This window comes from Panthera tigris, chromosome D4 (genome assembly GCF_018350195.1).
Source record: "Panthera tigris isolate Pti1 chromosome D4, P.tigris_Pti1_mat1.1, whole genome shotgun sequence".
NCBI classification, from domain to species: Eukaryota; Metazoa; Chordata; class Mammalia; order Carnivora; family Felidae; genus Panthera; species Panthera tigris.
The window spans coordinates 38,033,801-38,050,308 of record NC_056672.1 but is presented as its reverse complement, the minus strand read 5'-3'; the positions used below and the strand labels follow the sequence as shown (position 1 = coordinate 38,050,308).

Sequence of the window (16,508 nt, the reverse complement as noted above, 5' to 3'; positions counted from 1 at the left end):
CTGCTTCATGTAGAGGATCTTCGTGCCTTTTCATTGTCTTTCTGTGACAAAGTCACCGAAACACATGCCTCATTCTCTTTGGGAATTTACTTTTTGGAGGGAATTTTCCTTCTGTATCAGGTACAGGGGCAGACGGGCCAACATGTGCAAAGAGCCACTGTTTCCCTCAGGCGCCGGGCAGGGTGGCACTTGCGTGGAGGAGGGTGTCAGCCCACATTGTGACCTAATGCTCTCATGATTTGGGGGTAAGGAATACTCTCTTTTTTCAGCTGGATCTAAGTTACTGTCCTGGCCCTTCTGTGTGGCTGCAATTTAGGAATCCAGGGTTCCTGGCCTTCATCAATGCCTCTGAGGTTCCCCATGTGGGCCTGCAACATCTGGGAAACTGCCACCTCCCAGCAGGCACAGAGTGCGGATGGGACTCTGACACACTGGAAGCAAAGCTGTCTGATGCCAGGGGCTCTTCAGAGGTACAGTGGTGGCTGTGCAGCTGTCCCTCCAATGGCAGCTTTAATTTCTCTGCAGGATGTTCTGTAAGAAATGGCCCTGTTCGATCTTCTTGGTAAAAGGGAACATTCTTAAACTGCTGAGCCACTCACTAGACTATTCAGATTTCCATTTAGATTTTGGGAGCTTCCTGGTTCACTAGATCTCAGCATGTCTCTTGATTGCATTAAAGAGCTGGGAACTCCTCAGCCTTGACTATCTCCCTTGACCCTTTGACCCTTGAAGGAATTCTTAGTTTCATCTCTCATATCCTCATCCTCTGGGAACCTTGCTATTCTATCACCAGAGTCCCCTGGGGTATCACTCACTCTCATTCCCTGCCTCATTTCCTGCTACTGCTTGACTTGTAGGCAGCTCTGAACTGCCTCTGTTGCCCCCTTGCATATCCCACTGTGCCGTGTTTTGGCAGCAATGGTGGGTGTGAGGACATGAAAAGTCTGCTCTCCTCCCCTAAGAGAGCTGCATGTATTGACAGACAATATCAAAGAGGGGCCATATCAGGACTCTCGGCCCTTCCCCTCCCACCGGTGAGGTGGCAGATGGAGGGCTCTTCAGGAAGAAAGATTTTGTGGTCCTATGTCTTCCTGAGCTGTTTGAGGGTTTCTTCCAAGGAACTTGGAGACTCAACTTTGGAAGGTGAACTACAGAAGGAGCTTGGATCAGGCCTCCCTCACCAAAACAATTTATGGATTCAAGTCTCTTTTATAAGGACACTTGTAGTTGAGTTCAGAGTCCACAAAGATAATCCAGAACAATCTCTTCATCTCAATATCCTTAATCACCCCAGCAAAGAGCTTTTTTTTGCCATATGAGGAAATAGCCACAGGTTTCAGTGATTAGGATCTGGATAATTTGGGGGGACCATTACACAGCCACCTATGCACATAATCACATTCATTCTTCAATTTCAATTCTAGAGCCTCAACGACCAATCACATACTTGTGCCAAAATGTAAGAAGTGGACATCTGTGTTTTTATTTGGACAGTCAGCATTTATTCACCCTTCTGGAATAGTAGCTCTATTTTCCTCTTCAGCCTCAACCCATGTCCAGGGGCAGTCTTTGTCTTCAAACATTCTCACACTCAGGCTATCTAGGTAACTCAGGTCTGGCAGACAGGAGCACTCCCTTACCCTAGCTCCAGTGACTAGCTCAGCCACCCAACAGGAGCTACTGGGGCTTTTGTAAGTGTTGTGAGAGAGGCACCACGTTTTTAGCCACACTTGAACCCGTATGAATATAGCCCTGAACTAGGTGATAGTCATCCTTCCACTCCATAAAACCTGAGAACAAAGTTGGAAAAGCATATAGAGAACCAAGAAATAGAAAAGAACTCCATTCCGATGATATCATTTGAGTGCCATTGCCAGAGGCTAGCTTTATTCCCAGATTTTACAGCTATATCATCAATGAATTCCCTCTTTGGTTTAATCTCTGTTTGTTTGTTTTTAGTACCCAGTAAAAGAATTTACTTTTTATTAAAATAAAAAATTTTTTTGAGAGATAGAGCAGAGAAGGGGGAAGGGGAGAAGGAAAATCTTAAGCAGGCTCCATGCCCAATGGGGAGCCTGGCTACATGGGGCTCCGTCTCACCACCCCGAGCTCATGACCTGAGCCACAATCAAGAGTCAGATGCTTAAGTGACTGAGCCACCCAGGTGCCCCAGTAAGAGTTTATGGTGTGTATAAGAATACTGGTAGAACTGAGAGCTCTTAAAGTCAAAGACCCATACGACGCTCAAGGGTATGATGTCACAGGATGGCTTATAAAGTAAAAACGAGGAAGTTGTTTAACTTCATAGTAATTGGTTGTTACACCAGGGATTTCCAGATGGCAGGGGATTGGCTAAAAGTGATGATCTCACATGGTTTTTAGGCAGATGACTTAAGCTTCTTTCATGATTATCAGACGCATTTACCAGAGGAGGTCTAAGTAAAGTTTCACTTGTTTTGCAGAATAAACTAAATTAGGTTTCACAGAAGGGAGCTTAAATGGGAATTTCCTCTTTAACTTTAACCCTAGAAAGGGAAAGTATGTGGTTGGTGTCTACAGGGTGCACTGTAGGGCATCAGGGCTGTGCAAGGTGTGGGGAGTCAGCGGGCTCGGGATGTGGGGCACAGAGGGGACCAGTTGGAGGGTTGCCTGAGCCTTAGGGACAGCTTAACAGTTGGAGGAGTCAGGCCTGGAGCGCTTCCTCCACCACTCGTGCCAGAGGAAGGCTGATCTCCTGAGATCTACGGGGCCCGGGGAGTCCTGAGATGACAAGGCCTGGGTGCCCTATTACCAGACGCACCTCGCCAGACCCATAAGTAAGCAGTCTGGCGCCCGCCACCGATTAGGAGAATCCACTGAATCCCTGCAGGTGGAAGTCTCGTATAGACTCTGGTTCCACATCTCACCAGGCAAGACACAGGGAAGGGGCTCTGGCCCAAAGTCTGCGCACGGTGGACCGCCCAAGGCCTGAACAGCATAGTGACCTGTGCATGAGCTGTGGGAAATCTAGAGCCTTCCAGGAGTCCAAAGCCCTGGGCAGTGTCTCAGACATCTAGCAAGAGACCCTGGGGTCCCATGCCATGTGTGGCAAGGTCCAAGTCCACAGCAAAACGATAAGCCAGTTGAATTGTTTTGTTGTTGTTGTTGTCGTTGTTGTTATTTCTTACCAAGTGTGGGTCCTCTGTTTGTGGGTCTTTCCCCTATGCCAGGCCTCCAAATATATATATATATATATATATATATATATATATATATATATATAAACTTCACCCTGTCTGATTTCCTTTTCTCTATAAGGGGATAACTGCTTAACTACATTCATGCTTAAAATGTTTATGAATATTAAATAGGATAATTAATGTAAATGCATAAATTTGTCCTACAAATGTAAGTGCGAGTAAGATGATGTTTAATTTTTACAAATGAAATTATATCTGGCTCTAAGCCCCCATTTCAAGGATGGGAAGATGTTTAATACAATTTATTGCCGGAGACTCTTTTCTTTTTTCATATGATATACACTCTCAGAGGAAAAAAATTATTAGAAAATAGCGTCTGGTCTTTTGTCCTTCAGGATGGCCATCAAGATGCTCACAGTGTAAGACAATATGATCCATTGAAAGGCACAGCCACTCTAACAGTGTGGCCACAGCTTTTGCTGCAATTTCCAAGATGATGGTACTGGATGTTTAGCAGCCCCGTACCCCCCCCCCCTTCTGAAAACACATCAGAAGTTCTATGGCCTCCTTGTAAAGTTCCACATAGAACCCAGCCCTTCCCTCCAGACCCAGGAGCCACTGCCGTAGTTGGACAACACCTCTCTTTCATCCCAGTCCCATTCTCTTTCCTCTGAGGAACATAGTTAAATTTCTCTCCCATAAGCAAGCCTTGATAAAATTGGACAATGTGACCTGGCAGCATAAAAGCTGTTACCAACCCTTGAGAGAAATCAGAAACTCAGAATCTCTGGGGAAGGTGGAGGGCAAACTTACTTTTCATCCGGTAGAGCAGAATATCTTCAGAAATTACCTCTCCTGTCTTGTCACTACAAACAGGCACACTGATGCATGGCCAACCACCATGCTTGATTACTTCCTGAGCACCCAATACAATGAGGGAACAGACCTGAGTTTTGGGAGAGGGTGTGGTGATGGGGAAACCTCGACAAGGTCCTGCAATGCCCCTGGGCCTCTGTAATGTTATGGAATCAACCGCCTAGGTGTGTATCCTAGCTCTACCATTTATCAGTCATGAGATTGTGGGCAAGTCGCTCTATTTCTCAGCGTCTCAGTTTTTCTGTTGTATGGGACATTAATGCTATCAATTTCATGAGGCTACTGGGAGAATTCAGTGAAGTAATGTAATTTAATAGGTTTAGCATAGTGCCTGGTATCATAGTCATTGACAAAAGTTCATTGTATCATTACCATTAACCACTTGCTTTGACCCATCACACATTTTATATCCCAAATTGTAGCTTATATTTCCATTTGTGGTCTAGTCTCACTTCCCATATCTGATGCTTGGAACACTTTTCTGGCCGTAGCCTTTTGCCAAACCACTGTATGGATTCTGTCTTCGGCTATGTTGCCTTCCTAGACTTCTGGATAAATCTATAGCGTTCATTCATACTTCAAAGACTGTAGCAAACCCACTTTTATCACATGTAGCCCAACTCTCCGTGTGCAACCCAAACTCATATAATTCCTTTTGACTCAATCTACAAGGATTAACATATTCCTCCTGCTCAGAGATTAGAGAGCTTGGAGACCGTGAGCCTACTACAGAATACATAAGTTCATTCTTAGCATCGTGAATTGTAGTACATCAGTTCCAACACCGCCTACTCTCATGGGCAGGGGCAACTTTCACTCAGTACCATTCAAGAGTAGTATTAATGCTAACAGAGGAATGCAGGGAGCAAGTGGGGAGAGGGGTAGGTAAGGAATAAAAAAAAAAACAAAGTAAGCAAATACATTACTTAGTTGTTACCTAATTGTTATAAATGAAAAGGACACTGCAGCTGATCTATCAGTTACTGACATCTGGGAGATTAAAGTAGCAAACTTGCAATGCACATAACAATGGCCTCTCTAGTCATCTCCCCCTCACTTACATAGAACAATATCATTTTAGTGTGACACTTATATTTTTCTATCCTTACTTTTATCTCATTGCTAGAAATCTTGGTACATGATTTTTACAATTTGCTCGTGCCAAGAATAATTTTGGTTAGGACACACTGAGTTAAATCCATCCTACCATTGCTATGGGCAGTATAGTTAAGTAACAGGTTACAAATGACTACTGTGTACATTAGAGTGTTTTCAATCATGTACCACCTTGGTATTTTGCCCTGAGAAATGGAAATTTGACAATACAGGATACATTAAATATACTGTATAATATATTGGGAAGGATCTCTCAAGGGTGAACAAAAACATTTGTTTATTCATATTTGAGAGAGGGGGAAAGAGAGTGACACAGTGTGTGAGTGGGGGAGGGGCAGAGAGAGAAGGAGACAGAATCTGAAACAGGCTCCAGGCTTTGAACTGTCAGCACAGAGCCCGGCTCAGGGCTCGAACCCACTAACTGCAAGATCATGACCTCAGCTGAAGTTAGACACTCAACTGACTGAGCCACCTAGGCACCCTGAGGGTGAGTAACAACATTTTTGAGTTTTAACTTTCTAATCTGTAAATGGAAATAACATCTATCTTGCTTACCTTTCAGTGCCAGTAAAAAGAAATTATATATATAAATTTTATATAAATTATATAAATTATAAGTTATATAAATTATAAAAATTTATATATACATATATATGTATAAAAATTTATATATGCATATATATGTATATATAAATTTTTAGAAACCTTAATACATTGATTTAAACATTTATTATACTGTGGGATGACTCAGTTGGTTGGGCATTCAACTTCGGCTCAGGTCATGATCTCACAGTTCTTGAGTGCGAGCCCCGCATCAGGCTCTGTGCTGACAGCTCAGAGTCTGGAGCCTGCTTCGGATTCTGTGTCTCCCTCTCTCTCTGCCCCTCCCCCACTTGCTCTCTGTCTCTCTGTCTCTCTCTCAAAAAAAAAATTTTTTTAAGTGTATTATATTGCCAGTGATGTTAAATTATATTCTTTGTCGCAAGGCTGTCTTACTAAGGGTTCAGTATTGATATAGGCAGTAGTTTACTTCTCAACTATGGCTACACTTTAGAACCACCCGGATAGGTTTTTAAAGGTATTAATGCTCAAGAAATAGCCCAGATTTATTTAGAATTACGATGAGTAGGGCCCAAGCTTTGGCACTTTTACAAAAGTTCCTGATTATTCTAAAGTGCAGCCAAGGTTGAGGGAACCTGTCATAACAGAAAACCATCCCCTCCTCTTTGTGGCTAAGAGACTCCAATTCAAGCCGTAGGTGAAGAGCCTTTCTTCTCAGGAGAATTGACCAAAGATGGCCACGTGACACTAACACAGTGACCGACCATCCGCGGTTGCCCAGGACTGAGAGGGCTCCTTACACACAGGACTTTCAATACTAAGAATGAGAAAAGTCCTAGGCAAACAAGATCTAGTTGGTTTACTCTGGACCGTGATCTGATAGGCGAGTTATATATTTCTGAGAGAGGTTTTATTCCTTCCCAGCTTTTGAGCACCTGTTTTGAGGGCAAACACTCTGTCATGGACACTTCATCTCGTTGTCCGGCTTTAAGCATGGCCATGCGATGATGGGGCTGTCCCTGCTGCAGTAATCTGCATCCATGAGAAGAATGCCCAGAGGATCATAAGAGGCATGGACCCAAAGCTATGCCATGGCTGAGAAGCCACCAAAGCCAGAATTCTGCCTATTTCCAGAACTTTTGTCAGGCGAGAATGTTGGTTTAAAGTTTAAATCATGGTTGGCTGATTTTTTTTTTCTTTCTGTGCTATTTGTAGGCATCAGCTCTCAGTGCATCCAGGGTCATAACTGTCAAAACCGCATACAATCGGCTATTTGTTTCGCATCTCAGAACCGTCTCCGGATTCTGTTCACCGCTGTCCGCTTTAAAGCTTCATCTCTGTTAGCTGTTCTGGTTTTCTGTTTTGTTTGGCTGGTTAGCCCCATGGCCCCCAACCGCTACCACCACCCGCCCTTAAGTGGAATGCAGACCGTTTTCTGACTCTGATCGGCACACCCTTGAGAGAATGGCAAGTCTGGGAACTCACATTTTGGCACGACCTTGACACTTGCAGGCAGCAGCCCCACCCCCGTTGCCTGGACCAGATCTCAGGGACGCTGTGCTGGCCCGGGGCTTCAGTCAGTCCACTGACTTTTCTAAGAAGGTGGAAGAGGAAGAGGAGGGAGATCATCTTTGGTGTCATTTTCCCTGAATCACTGCTTCTCACATAATGCCGAAGTGTTGTTGATAAACACTTAATCGCCAAACTGAGAGAAACTGACGGAACCACATTATACCTTAGAACTTGGCGATATTAAACATGCTGAATCTCCTTCATTAATATCTCATTATGCAGAGGCGCATTTCACTCAGTGATGCCTCAGTGACTTTGCTTAAAAATAAGAACCCAGGCTCTAACTCCAAATGATGGACTCAAGCCTGTGAAACCCAGTGTGTTTTTAAGGAAGAATCGGAATGCACATGCTGTCAGACTGGCTTTGCTCTTTTTCCGTTGGCTCTTACTGAGAGCATGTGTGGCTTTCTGAGAGCCAGAGCAGCACATGTGGGTCCTGGCAGAACTCTTCTCTGTGCTGGAATCACAAGGAGGCTCCGAGGGGGCTCAGACGTCCCTAAAGTGTTCTCACCTGGCCTCTCAGCCAACTGCTTTTCTTTCCATTATTATTAAGGGAGTCAAGTTGGCAGTGACTACTTGCTCTAATGCTAAAATCATTCTTTCCACTACTGCATCATTCCTATAGTATTTGAGTGCACGTAAGTCTGATACATTGGTTAAAAACAACTGTCAGCTGATAGGAGGCATGGTCTGTTTCATTTGCTTTATGTGGAACCTATCATGTGGGAATGCACATAGATGCCATGAAACATTTGCGGTGAGAACAGGGAAGGTGTCTGGCTTCCATGCACGTAGCTGCCCACAAAAGAACATTGTTCGCCGGCAGGGAATTACACCAAGGAAGTAGCTATCTCATCTCCTTCCGTAACACCCTAGCTATGCCTGTAATGTTTGGAAGGATGGAGAGATATAGCTTATTATGAAAATGGCTTAGTAGTTAGTGATCAAGCACACTTAAGGAAGCCAAGATTGGTGTAAATGAGTTTCTTTCTTTCTTTCTTTCTTTCTTTCTTCTTTCTTTCTTTTTTTTTCTTTCCCCTTTGATTAAAAATCAGGGCATGCCAAATGCTCATGAGATGAGCATAAGGGATTCCTTTTCTGAGCTTTCTTGATCTTTATTTCCACATCCATATTTTTGTGTTTCTTTATCCCTTTTTCTTTTCCACTTTTTTCCTTGGGTTCTTGCTCTGACTGTTGTAGTTTATTTTAATCTATTTTTTCTTTTTTTTTTAATGTCTATTTATTTATTTTGAGAGAGAGAGAGGAGAATGCAAACAGGGGAGGGGCAGAGAGAGAGGGAGGGAGAGAATCCCAAGCAAGCCCGATGCTCGGCACAGAGCTTGGTGCACGGCTCGATCTCATGACCATGAGACCATGACCTGAGCCAACATTAAGAGTTGGATGCTCAAGTCAGCCTCAATGGAGGGGCACCTCCATTTTTTTCTTTAGTAAAGAAGACACACTGTTCTTTAGGCTTAGACCTAGTCATTTTCTCTTCTCTACCAAGAAACCCCTTGCCCACTCTCTATAGCCTAGCTGGATACCTTACCTCAGAAGTCTTCCTGGTCCATGAAAGGACTAGGAAGCATCATCTGTGCTTCCCCAAGACGTACCATACTATATTCTCCAACAAGTTCTTCTTTTGACTTGCCTCCCCTAGTAAACTGTGAGCGAATTCAAGGCAGGTACGATGTCATGTTCTTTGAACCTTCAGCACCATCGGCAGTGCCCCCAAATAGTAAGTACTTGATAAAGATTTGTTAAGGTAATTAAAGTCCCAAGAGAACATTATTCTGTAATTTCCTGTCCGATAAAATATAAATACTTATGTAACTTGTCTGTTTGTTAGGATGAGACTTATATATATATATAGCCTACATGAGGAGCATGACATATTGTCTGACCATATGGGCACTAAATATCATTTTTATAGCCTCTTCCATTCTTAATATACCTTTTCTGATTCTTTGGTAGCCATTGTCTGTTTTGAAAATGGAGGTGGAGTGGAAGAAAAAGAGAGGCCGGAGCAAAGTTGGTATCTGACCCTAATTCACAGAGCCACGAGCATCTATATTAGAAATTACATGGATTTAAAAGAAAATTCAGAGCAAAATAGAAAAGTTAAAACTTTGAAGTCTACTCTGTTTATTACAGTCTTTCATGAAATGCCCCCATTTTCAAAATACTGTTTTCAAATTGTCTTATTTCTGTTTCCTCTTATATTGATGAGTATTAAAAATGAATCAGCATTACTAATATTCCTTCTTAGGTTACCTGATTACTAAAAAGTAAATAGTTAGCAATACCATACCCAAGATGCTCCCAGAAAGATAGTTTTGGTTTTACACGGTAATATATGACTAGAATAATTGGACATTTATGTTGGCATTATTTTTATGTATTTGGTTTTTGTTTCTGTGGGTTTTTTTTTTTTGTTTTTCATTTTTTTTTTTAAACTGGGATAAAGATTGCTTTAGTGGTTCAGTTTCTGGTGTATGCATACAGCCACTTTAAAAGCTGTTCTTTTTGACATTCTTTCTCAATAAATGTCTCATTATTACAGTGGGATGGAAATCTAGCCAACTCCTTGCTCTCCAGATGGTTTATAAAGATTTGGAACATTCCATAAATGGAAAAACTGACCAGCTATAGAGAAGCCTCCTGCAATCCTCATCTAATTTTACAGAAAAGAAGCCTTCCTTTTGACATTTTTTCTTTGTTTTACACCTTCTAGGGCCATCTTTATTTCCCTGTAGTGTTTTTCAATCCACAGTAGAGTTGTTTCTTTTTCTTTGTGCTTTACTTTGTTATTTTGGAAACGTTAAACTTTCAATTTAGGAGAGTATAGCAAATCTCTGTGTACCCGCCACTCACTTGAGAATGATGAGCTCATGGCCAGTCTGGTTTCTTCTGGACTCCTACCTACTTTTCTCAACCTCTCTGGATAGCCTGTCATTTCATCTATAAATATTTCATTACATACCTCTAAAAGACAAGCATTCTGTCCTAATCGATACCACAGTAGTAACTAGCCCCCATTAAAGTCAAATCTTCATTCAGCGTTTACATTACCACATTGCTTTCTTCCTTTTTTAAAAATTTTTTTAGTGTTTATTTTTGAGAGACAGACAGAGTGGGGGAGGAGCAGAGAGAGAATCTGAAGCAGGCTTCAGGCTCTGAGCTGTCAGCACAGAGCCCGATGTGGGGCTTGAACCCACGAACTGTGAGATCATGACCTGAGCCGAAGTCGGATGCTTAACTGACTGAGCCACCCAGGTGCCCCTACAAAGTCTTTTTTGAATAGAGTCTTTTTTTTTTAAAGTTTATTTTTGAGAGAGAGAGAGAGAGAGAGAGAGAGAGAGCATGAGCATGGGGACGGTAGAGAGAGAGCGAGAAGGAATCCCAAGAAGAGTGCATGCTGTCAGCACGAAGCACAACTTAGGGCTCCATCTCAAGGACTGTGAGATCATGACCTGAGCTGAAATCAAGAGTCAGATGCTAACTACCTGAGCCAACTAGGCACCCCTACATTACTTTCTAATGATAATTAGAAATATATATGACCCAAACATGGTAATGTGATTGATTGATGTCACCGATTTGCTTGAATTACGGGAGATTCTCAGCCCATATGTCTTATTTGTTTCTTTGTTTCCTGTCACTTATAGTCTATTAGAATGAAGTCCATACATAGTTTCAACCTTTCGAGTAGCCACATTAAACAATAAAAAGAAATTGGTAAAAAATAATTTTAATAATATATTTTATTTACTTCCAAACAGCCACAATATTGTCATCTAAACACCATGTAAAATTATTAATTAAATATTGGGAGGATCGATTATGTCATATAAAATAACAAATGATCAAAATCCATATGCCATCAATATAAAACTGGTTAATATATTTAACAATTATTTAGGGGGCCTGTCTGGCTCAGTTGGTTAAGCATCCAACTTTTGATTTTGGCTCGGGTCATGATGTTGCGGTTGGTGAGTTTGAGTCCTGTTAATTCCCCTCGCTATCTGCCGCTCCCCCCCACTCTCTCTCTCAAAATAAATAAACTATAAAAAAGAAAAATATAACAATTATTTGATGTAAATCGATGTGAAATTATTACACAAATGTTTTATATATATTTTTCTCAGACTGAGTCTTCAAAACAAGTTTTTAGTTTATAGACACAGCACTTTTCAATTTGGGCTAGCCAAATGTCAAATTACATAATCACCCGAGCAGCTCTAGAGTTTCTAACCACAAAGTAATAAAATATATGGCCCTGTAGTTTCTGAAACCTTCATGTTTTTTAGTATCTTGCCCCATGTATTTGGATTTCATTCTCCCTTTTTGCCATTATCAGCCTGGTAAGCATTTTGTTTGACTTTCGTTCCTAGCCGTTTTTCAGCGTAAAGGACGTGATCCTGGCCTGGTATGTTGGCTTGTTAGTTTTAGGAAGTTTTCAGCTCCAGACTCAGACTGCCCATCTGAATTTCCCCGAGCCCCTTGGCAATCTGGAGCCCCAGTATCCTCTCCCAGGTACTGCAGCTTTTCTCAGAATGGCCAGTGAGATCCCAGCAGAGTCTGAAGGCATTTTGCCAGTCCTCTGACTCTCAGGCCTGCTGAGGTTCCTAGCCTCCCCTTTGCTACTTTTTGCTGTCACTGATACTCTATCTTATATCCGTTGCTGGTGCTTCCCTTCTATTCGTGTTTTGCAATCTGTGGTCATTCCTTGCCATTGTAGGTTTGTTGAAGAAGTTGACCATGGAATTTTTTTCTATCCTATGCACTCTGCTTTTACGTCAGAAAACTAAAGAAAGAAAGAACAAACCATATCACTGCTGTCGCATCTGCCCCAAACCCTCTCTTTTGTTTTTACTTACGTATGCAGAAACATCGCATTAATTGAAGTGCCTGGGCAGTTATTAGCTGTGAATTTTGTGTGCCCATTCATTGCCTCGATTGCATTTATTAGGTATCAGACCGAGGCTATTACCCATCTTGCTGTTCAGAAGTACCATCTAGCAATGGAGATTCCTCATTAAGTTAAGGTTCAGCAAATGGTATAAGGTGCAATACTGTTTAGTATTTTTGTGTATTTAGAACCTTTAAAGGAAGAATGAAACTGGTACATGGATATTTAGAACTAAGAAACTCACTCATCACCCTAACTTGAACTTTTTTTTTTTTTGAGAGAGCATGCATGTGTGCACACACAAGTGGGGGAGAGGCAGAAGGAGAAAGTGATAATGTCAAACAGACTCCATGCTCGATGCAGAGCCTGACATGGGGCTCAATCCCATGACTGTGAGATCATGACGTGAGCCAAAATCAAGACTTGGACGCTTAACTGATTGAACCACCCAGGCGCCCCTAACTTTAACCATTTTTAAAAAATGCTTAATGTTTATTTTATTATTTTTGAGAGAAACAGAGTTTGAGCATGGGAGGGACAGAGAGAGAGACGCAGAATCTGAAACAGGCTGTCAGCACAGAGTCCAATGCAGGGCTTAAACTCAGGAATGGTGAGATCATGACCTGAGCCAAAGTCGGATGCTTAATCATCTGAGCCACCCAGGAGCCCCTCACTTTAACCATCCTTAAGTGGAAGAGTGAATATGTTTTTTATCCATTTAATATTGTCATTAAGTCTAGCAATGTAATAAACATTGAGCAGATTTTCAGGCTTTTCTTCTTCTGACACAGGAGTATCGAAAAGTGAATCAACCTCGGAAATTTTATTTGGCTTTGTTGTCAATATCTGGTAGGTCTAGTAGCATTCTGTGTAGGTGATAAAATTGTATTGGAGATTAAATACAACAAGTGCTCCATATATATTGCATTCAGTAAATGCCTTCTTTATCCTCTGCGCATTAATGTTAGCACATGCCACATATCGTTGTATTCAGATGGGGTTATTTCATATAAGTTTAAAAATAAATAATCACAAAATGAACCACTAGGTCACTTAACTTCACAAATTAGTAGGAAATAACAAAGCTCACATTTAAAACTTGATTCTACCATGAAGGCAATAATGTAGACCACACAGCAGAAGAGGACCCCCTTTTACCTTTTCAAAAAGATGAAACTAAAGGCAGAAGACATTGTATTTGTTTTTTTTTAATATATGAAATTTACTGTCAAATTGGTTTCCATACAACACCCAGTGCTCATCCCAAAAGGTGCCCTCCTCAATACCCATCACCCACCCTCCCCTCCCTCCCACCCCCCCTGTTAAAAACTGAGAACAAACAGAAGACATTGTATTTGAAACACCGTGAAGATGGATTCTGTTGACGTATTCTGCTGCATCGAGTAATAGTGACTCTATGTGAGTCCTTAAAATAGGTGGTGAGGCTGATGAATGTAATTTGGCTTGAGGATTAATCATTCAAAAATGATAAGCCATATTGTCTGGAAAATAGATGAACAAAACTTTATATTAAGAAATAGTGAAATCCTTTCTCCAATAAAACCTTGACCATGTGCTCACAAAATTTTATTGAATATCCTCAGTGCACCAGACACTGTTTTGTGTGTTGGGGAAATAGCATTGATCAAAATAGACAAAAGTTTCTGCTTTCACGGAGCTTACATTCTGTTGGAAGTGACACACGACAAAATATAAAACTGTTGAAAACCTGCAGCTATTTTATTTGAAGCAAAAGGTCTAAGCCACTTTGCCTCTCCTAACTGCAGCATTCACGCTCACCTCCTTCTTGACTCGACTTTGGAAATTTCTGCTCTGAAGTGCAGTTCAACAAATGAAACTGATACAATATATAACCAGGCATGTAGCACTCAATACAGTGATGAAGCAAAGTCTGTATCTTTGGCTGGGTCTGTACTAGTGTCACTTTTGGGACCCAAGCACGTAGGAGACTCACTAACTGAGGAAAGCATTTCCTCTGTCCTATGAACATGAATCTTTAAAAATACCATTTCAGGGGCGCCTGGGTGGCTCAGTCGGTTGAGCGTCTGACTTCAGCTCAGGTCACGATCTCACGGACCATGAGTTCGAGCCCCGCATCGGGCTCTGGGCTGATGGCTCAGAGCCTGGAGCCTGCTTCCAGTTCTGTGTCTCCCTCTCTCTCTGCCCCTCCCCCGTTCATGCTCTGTCTCTCTCTGTCTCAAAAATAAATAAACGTTAAAAAAAAATTAAAAAAAATACCATTTCATATGTCAGTCATCTTCCCTCCTAGGTCCTTCTGCCACTCTTGTGTTGTTGTGGTGCATTGACATCTCTGCCAGTCACTCTTGTCAGCCATTATTACTACATCTTTACTGCTCCCTCTTCATAAACCTGTTCTCCAGGAGCCTGGGTTCTTTGTGTGTTGGGAATACAGCCTTTATATTTTTCAGCAGAACTGGGTGCTGCCTCATCCCTTCCCCGGGCAGAATATAGAGGTTTTTAATCTCAAGACCATATGACTTGAAGAGACCATTCATTCATTCACTCTCCAATAAACTTTTCATTTATTCTTGTTTACTCATATTTTTACACCTTATCTTACTGTTATTAACTTATTCATATTTATTCAACAAATAATAAATGCGCTGAGCACTATGAATATGCTGATGAACAAAAATAGGCATTTCTCTGCTCTTAGAAGATTAGAGTTTATTGGAGGAGGAAGATATTAAAAAAATCGTAAACAAAATGCAAAGTTTTAGCTATAATAAGCACAATGAAGGGATGCTATTAAGAGATAATTCAAAAGGTCCATATGATAGAGGTATTTCTTTAAAAGTGGCTAATGAGAGAGGCACAGAGAGAGATCTTCTAAAATAGTGTGGTGGGGAAGAGGGGCCATCTAAGAATTCAGAGTCCTTTCAAAACAGCTAGGAAACTCCAATCTCATCTGCTACTATGAATCACCAGGAAATAATTCTCTGGGGTCTGGTGACACCGATTCAGAACATTTTTGTTTAAATCCATGTATAAGACATAACAGCTGAATCCTGGTACTCAAATACTGTTTCAGTTATCAGTTACATCTTCTCTAAGATGTATTCCAAAGACACCCAAATAAGAGAAAGCTGAGACCTCATTTAGCTGATAGAACAGTCTGTAGAACCATTTTGACTGTGAGTACTGGTAATGAATGGGCTCTAAAGTAAAATAACAGAATTTAGATCCCATAATGGGATTAAGACCTTACTGTGTGACAGGTTTGTCTTATATAAATTTGCAAAGGGGACATTCTTTCTGTTATGGCTTCAGTATTTCTTTGTTGCCACAAGGTTTATGGAGTATTAACTTCTCCAGTTATATTTCATAGTAGAATAGCTGTAGAGGAACCTAATTCTACCTTGTATTGGTTTGGCCTGTTCTAGAACTTCCTGTAAATGAAATCATACAGTACATATAAGCATATGTGTGTTGTCATTTGGTATCTCTTCCCACAGGCCCATCTTTCCCTGGCCATGGATCTATTCCTTTTCTATTCTATAAGTATCCTATAGAGGTTGTTTTCTTATATTCTTGGCAAGAGCCAGCATCAGACTCTTCAGAAAGATTATGTGCCTTTCTTCTGCTCTTCTCTTTCTTTTTCTCTCATCCCTTGAGATTTGCCTTTGCTTGATTCATCCTGCTCTGGACCACTGCCCTACGTGCTCTTTTCCATAGCTCCCCAACATTGCCACTGGGATGCAATCCAGTTGCATCCGAGTCACCTCGGTAGGTACATATGCTTTTCAAAAGGAGGTCCTCTTAGCTTCCATGACACTAAGAATATTTAAGCCTTTTCTTTGGTGCAAACCAATGTAAAGCTTTAGACATTTTGCTCCTTCTGGTTTAAGTCATGTGTATTCATCTGAGCATGAAGGGATAGGGTTGGTGTATGGAGATAATTTTAAAATGAAATCTTATAAATGAGATCTAGTTGCTTTGGATAGGACTATGTTTGTCACTTTCCAGCATCATTTCATTTCACAGCAGAGTGTAGGTAAGGTAATCTCTCTTCCCCCTTTTTCATCTTCCTTAATTTTGGACTCATTTTGGTCTTCCTTAATTTGGACTCATTTTACATGAGTTTCCCCGCTACTTGTTACGCTGGGCTGGAGCGAGATAAGGGAGTTCTGTTTATCATCTTCCAGTGAGCTACACTAAGTTCTTTTGACAGGCACCAGTTGGCAGAATATTCAGCCTTGGGAAAATAAGTGTTCGCACACATGTCCTGCTTCAATGGCATTTCTGGTATT

At 41.4% G+C, this 16,508-nt stretch overlaps 1 long non-coding RNA gene across 1 annotated transcript; it reads left to right on the top strand.

The window, feature by feature from the left end:
- The first annotated feature begins 273 nt into the window (after positions 1-273).
- On the top strand, positions 274-10,330 carry LOC122233125. Its single transcript, XR_006210599.1, has 4 exons — positions 274-470; positions 6,948-7,942; positions 8,965-9,042; positions 9,868-10,330. It is a non-coding gene; the product is annotated as an uncharacterized LOC122233125 (long non-coding RNA).
- Positions 10,331-16,508: the final 6,178 nt, after the last annotated feature.